Consider the following 6,814-nt stretch of genomic DNA (forward strand, 5'->3'; position numbering starts at 1 on the left):
TAATTAATATTTCCAAAAAAAATTGACGAAAAATTAACAAACCCAGAAAAAATTTGAATAAAAACAAAAAAAAAAAAATCCAACGGGCTTATTAAGCCAAACATGCAAAATCTTCGCCCCGCTTGTTTTATGCTTTTTACAAAAACATAAAGAAAAGAAGGCGGCAAAAATGGTATCAATTCTTTCGTAATTGTTGTACTCTCTCCTGCAGGGTGTCAATTCAATCACCGAATTAAATTTGGAGGTCATAATGAATGGAAGGTAAAAAGAATTGGTCAAAGTTTTTCATAATACAAGATGGCCTCACACCTAAGAACTTATTCTTTCGTGATGGTTTGGCGAGATAAGCTTTTTTTTTTTTTTTTTTTGAACGGGCTTGATAAGCTCGATGGATTGTTTTTGTTTTTGTTTAAAAAACAAATTGCAGTTTGTTAATTTTTCGTCAATATTTTTGAAATTATTTTGTCTTGATGAGAGAAATTGAAATTTTCAAAAATTATAATCGGAACTCAAATTTTTGTGAATGAAAACGAAAATGGGCAATAATCCAACAATTTCATCTTCATTTACAAATTTTTGAATTTCGATAATAATTTTTAACTTTTCTGCTTCCTCTCATCGAGACTAATTAATATTTCCAAAAAAATCGACGAAAAATTAACAAACCCAAAAAAAATTTGAATAAAAACAAAAAATAATAATAATCCAACGGGCTTATTAAGCCAAACGTGCAAAATCTTCGCCCCGCTTGTATTATGTCTTTTACAAAAACATAAAGAAAGGAAGGCGTTAAAAATGGTATCAATTCTTTTGTAATTGTTGTACTCTCTCCTACAGGGTGTCAATTCGATCCCCGAATTAAATTTGGAGGTCATAATGAATGGAAGGTAAAAAGAATTGGTCAAAGTTTTTCGTAAAACAAGATGTAGGCCTCACACCTAAGAACTTATCCCAATGAAGCCTCGTGCACGTGAGCATCACTGGCATGATACCACACAAAATCTGCGCTTTCTTTATCCGCCTTCTTGTTACCCTTTGCAGCTCTCGCATAGGCAACATAGTGGCCACCCTCATGGTCTCTAGATCAGCCGGAATTCGTACTCATCTGCCCCCAAGCACCTTTGATTCATTATAAAGAAGATAAATTAGCGCGGAAGTGCCATCTACAGCATTCATATTATAACAGAGTCCGTGTTTGCAAGCTACAAGATTCTGTTTCTAAAACATAAATACCACAAAAATCTTTGGTGGTACAGGTCGAACGAAACTCATAAAGCAGACAAACAAAGGGAAAAGCAAAAGACGAGTAGAAGATAAACAGACTGCACGGTGAATAAAAGTAATGTCCCACATTTAGATGCTGAAAGTGAGCTCAACAAAACTTATCAAGTGTTCTATATGTGCAGAAGGTGATTGGGGTATTCTAGAAATTTGTAAGGAAACAACCTAAATGCCTCGAATATCATTTTATACCGACTACTAGATTCCTACACTTCTTTCAGAATATGTCAATAGACAGATGTTCTCCAGGCAACAAACTACATGTGTGAGTATACTGGTTAGAAGTATGCTAGATCTTCAAATGATCCCTCGGGAGAAAGGAAGTCACAGGAAGCACAGATCGAAATGGCTATAACTTTGTAAAATAAGACTAACGAAGAGGAAAGAATGAGCTGATGGAAGTTGGATATGGAATAATTTTAGGTACATGGAAGGTACTTATAAACATATATAGGTATTGAGACAGCTAATAAGAGCATAGCAACATATAATGCCATAAACTCTGCGTGTAGGCTTCAATGAAGAAGAGCACCTCCTGATGTTTATATGGTTGTATACTGGTATGTATAAATACAGAGGGTACAGCTGAGGAGAGTAGAAGTAGCTGTGGTGCCTGTTCAAACATCATTCACTCGCCCGTCGTAGACATGGGTCACTGTTATATGGGTTAGGAGTCTCCATATCTACGTTAGATGGACTAGGTGTTGGTATGTCTCTCAAGTATATCCAAAAAAAAAAAAATGTCTCTGAAGTGCCAGATTGATCTACTTGATACATGTTACAACTAAAACCATACATGGCAAGATTCCATGTCTCTCAAATACTTCTTTTTTGGTTAGCGTACAATATTAACTCCTGGGACTCTGTGGACAACACTTATAAGAATGGGATATTCTCCCTGATCAGAACTTATCTGCTAGGCTACTAAACCCAAATAGAGCTAGAAGACCGTAAGGTGTTGTGGTAGTCTGCATTCTTCTGTTTGGTTCTGCGCGCACTTTGTTGGCCTGTTTAGGCTTGTAACCAGGACTGCCCCTGAGCTCCTACGATAGTTTCGTTGGGGCTATAGAACCTTAACTTACCCAAGGAAAAAGCTACTATACAAGGATTGGCTAAAGCGAGAAGGAAATAGGGAGGAGGGAGGGAGGGGGGTGAAGACAATATGAAAAAACTAACCTTGGTCGTCTTCTTCAAATGTGTCACCAGGTAGGTTCTTTCCTTACTCTAGTTTCTTCTCCTGTTGAATATATTTCTGCCGACAGAAAGTAAAATCTATTTGACATCGCCTCTCTCTATCTATCTATCTTTTGTGTCCCCTCTCATGGGGTGAAAGAAGTGAGAGCTCCTTAAGTTAGAAACAAGTAAGAAGTCTTTGATAAGTTAAGACTCTTAAATTCAGACGTAATTTCGTCTGTGTTGCCACCTACTAGAAAAACTTGAAACATAACTTACAACGTAAAGTGTGGACAGTTAAACTTTCTTTTTCCTTCCTACAAGTGAAAACAAGCATGCAGCCAAGAACTTCATAGGGAATCGAACCCAAAATCTCTCGTTCTTTGAACTAGCGCCTTATCCATTAGGCCATGAAATCATTTATTATCAAACATGCAAAAGTATACTCATGGAACTAGAGAATGTCGGTGATTTATAAGCCTCAGAACCCACACACATGTATAATTGGTTTTTTTTTTCCAAATGTTTCCTTGCATCTCCATTTCTCTTCTAGGTTTCCATCATGTTTCCAAAATATTTCCAAATGTCTCTGTTTTGGGGATGACTGAAATGACCGCAAAAACAGTTTGGAAAAATTTCAGAAACATGATGGACACCTAGAGAAAGTATAGCAAGGCTTGACCAGAAAACAAAGTGTCGTATATTCAGCACTCGCAACTTTCTTATTTCTTTATTTAATCCACTTTGTAGGACTAGTTGAACATAATACATGTGACGCTCTTTTACTTAGTTTGTCAAAACACAAATGTTTTCCTCTCATTGACAAGACACGCGCCTGAGTCCAAGGCAACGCAAGTCACACGTATTACACCTCAGAAGGTATGAAGTGTGGGGTATATTCTTTTTGCCCTGTTCGATGGTGAGATAGAGAAGGTATGAAGTGTGGGCTATATTCTTTGCCCTGTTCAAAGGTGAGATATCTAAGTCTGAAGACTCTGAACCGTATCTGTAAGAGGACTTACAAACATAATTAGCTTTCACATGAACTATATCATTACAGGTATTGTAGAAATACCTAATTCTGGTCAACTGGGACGCAATTTTCGTCCATCAACAAAGGCCCCACAAGCATGTCTTCATCTACAATCAACATTCCCACTCATGTTAGTCGAGGGCAACTCTTCCATCTTCAAGGGCAACACACCGAGTGCAAAAGGCGATGCTAGCAAGTTGAAGGCCATTGACTTGTACAAAAGAAGAGGAATGGGAATAGTAGAAACAATGAGAGTCAGATGACGGAGAAGAGGATGTGGATGAATAAAAAGCCAAGGATGAAGAAGATGAATTTCATGGTGATGACGCTCATTACTAGGTTATCAAACATAGTGCATGACTACATTGTTAGTAGGACAGTAGGATTGGTCCCAGGATTAATGACACCCTAAGTGATAAAAAAAACTAGATTGCTACATGTTCTCTCAAATTGGAAAGCTTGAAAATTTTGTTTTATTCGATGATAGATATGATTTTGCTAGTATTTGACATTTAGAATGCTGAATGTTATGCTTCATAAGTTCTCGGATTCCAAAAATTGTGGCTCATAATGAATATTTTTCATGTCCTATACTTCTAATGCGCCTTGGGATAACTAAAACACTAGTAGCAGTATTCTACGCAGGTACACTATGCAAGGATACACCTGGCTAAGAATTCCATTTCATGGTAACTTCAATAACAAGTGCGTAAACCTTACAAAAACACCAATTATAGACAAGAGGCAAATGCTTAAGCAAAGAATTCATAGTCATTAACAGGACACATTCATCATTCAATATCAGGGCCGGCTCTGAGATTTTGGGGGCCTAAGACGGACGTAGACAATGAGGCCCTTAATAAAATTTACGACAATAAAATAACAAGTAGTTAAATGGTTTTTTCAAAGCCAAATGCATGTATTCGACTAGGAAAAAACCCATACAAATACTAATTTCTGATCCTGTTTTCTCTTCTTTGATCTCTAATTCATCTTCTTCCATTTTATTGTGTGTTTAGGAGATTAGAGCTGTTAATGGTAGAATATGCATAAAACTTATATAGGAACCCACCACATGGAATCATTTTCTAAAGGGCTCTATATGAAGATAACTGCCGTGATCTGCATTTTCTTTTTCCTTTTTTGTTTCCTTTGATTGAGCAAGTTAGGTTGAGCCCAACTATTGGGCCTGTGTCTCTTAAGTGTAAAATATGTGGTTTGGGTATTAAAATGGGCCTCTAATGTTGCTATACCCAAAAAGATTGGACATATATAATGGGTACCTAAAATAATAGGAGGCCCTAATTTTTACACATTCTTGAGGGGCTTAAGGCACCGGCCTCTTAGGCCTTAGCCCAGAGCCGGCACTGTTTAATATCATTAGAATATAAATAGACAAAGGAGCCAAAAAACAATTTCCTGCTTCCTAGGAAGTCTACATCTGTACAACACACTGGTTCTTCAATGTCTTTGGTGGGTTTCTTTGAAAGTTTTAGCATAATAGCCTTAAAGCAGATGTGACAAGAAGAAGAACAAGCAGGTAAGAAAAAATATATACAACCATATGATAGGTTATGTGCAAGAGAGAAGAAAATATACATGGACAAACTTAAGTGCAACAGTTCTCTTGCAAAAGATAAGGATCTGAATAAATACAGCTAAAACTGATGGGAAGCATTGACAAGGAGGATATTAGAACTAAACAAAATTTGTCTAACCGAGATTGCAACAACAAAGTCAGTTAAACAAGCATAAAATTTCGAACACAAAAGATGAGAGAAAGCGGTTCTCTGAGTAAGTAAATATATAACACTGAAAGAGAAAAATGAAAGAAAGAGCCATAAGCGACCAACGCAGTTGTGAAACTAGTTAGCAACAATACGTCCAAGCAAGGGTTAAAAGAACACCTGGGATCCAAGTATGGTCCAAGATCAACTGTCTCTCAAAAAACCACATGACCATTCAATTTGCTCAAACGGCCACGAAGATCTTGACTGAATCTCTTTAAATGAATGATCAAAATAGGTGGTGCCCTATTAATGAGAATTCATTTAGTTGCATCCCTCTTCACCTTCACGCTATCAGAATGCATCTCCTCATTGTCACTTACTTCTGATTCACACCATTTTGGTAACAACTGCGACTTCCTTTGCTGAACCTCATCAGTGTCACATCCAGCATTACTAGGCTCATTAATACTGCAAGAATCACTAGCTTCACCACTAATACTTGCTTCAACACAAGTTTTGTAACAACTTGAAGACTGTGATTGCTCCGCACATGTGCATTCATGTCACTACTTCCTCCTTTTAACTGGGAAACTGCTAAAATCAACCCAGCTTCCTCACTGATCTCCTTCTTGTTGTGGGGACGACCAAACACAACAATCCTCTCTCGGCATGACCAAAAGAGCTCCTGACCACTACTAGGAGATGTAAAATTTAACTGGTAGTAATATACAGCAAGTCAATCTCAGACAATCAGGTTCCCAGGGACACGCAGCTCTCAAATGCAAAGACCACTTCTTTGCCAAAACCGGTAAGAGTGAGTCCCCCACGCCAAGATACCAACCTTGGGGGTAAACTTTTCTGTTGAAAATGAGACAAAGTGCAGATACACCAATAAACTTATCTGTAACATGAAACAAATGACAGATAAACTTTGTTACTCTTATCTCACGATACACATCAAGAATCAAGATGAGGCATGTATGTACTTACATGTTGAGATACTTTCTTGAGGAGAATTAGGTGCCTTTTTCACTTTCACTACAGGGATATCTGATATTTCCCACCTTTGTTTCAATGCATCTAAATTCTCCTTTTGTCATGGTTCAAGAATGCATACTATCCTACTATTAAGAGGTGATATGAGAATACCTAAAAATGGATTGATCTAATAAGTCGCTTGACACAACAATCTTGCTTAGTTTTTTGTAAAATCATCATCACATTTAAAAATGAACTGAAAAAAGGATCACTGTATTTGAGTCACAGCAAAGTTGAAGTCTCTAACTCCGTAAGCCTTGGATGCAACCCAAAGGATCTTCTAAGCTTAAGTCCTGGAAAATCTCTTCTTAAAGTTGTTAAACTTTTGGGCCAGCAGTTGGATTCACTTCTAGCACTCTCTGTTACTGCTTAAGAAATTCTTTTGCTTAAGAAATAAACCTTTTGTTTTCTTAAGGTTTATTTTCTGGCCAACATGTTACTGCTTAAGAAATTCTTTGGTTTCCTAGGTTTAAAAGTTGACTCTATCTTGCCCAATTCTCAGGGTTCCAAGTTTGTGTATGACGGTTATGGTGGATCATCTGTATCACCATCATCTGTA

The 6,814-nt window shown here is 37.3% G+C and overlaps 1 long non-coding RNA gene across 1 annotated transcript; it reads right to left on the bottom strand.

Moving 5' to 3' along the window:
• Positions 1-855: 855 nt before the first annotated feature.
• Positions 856-6,571, bottom strand: LOC131318935 (uncharacterized). The gene is made up of 2 exons (XR_009197835.1): positions 5,395-6,571; positions 856-1,119 (listed from the first exon to the last, which is right to left on the bottom strand). It is a non-coding gene; the product is annotated as an uncharacterized LOC131318935 (long non-coding RNA).
• Positions 6,572-6,814: the final 243 nt, after the last annotated feature.

This window comes from Rhododendron vialii, chromosome 3a (assembly GCF_030253575.1).
Source record: "Rhododendron vialii isolate Sample 1 chromosome 3a, ASM3025357v1".
Lineage (NCBI taxonomy): Eukaryota > Viridiplantae > Streptophyta > Magnoliopsida > Ericales > Ericaceae > Rhododendron > Rhododendron vialii.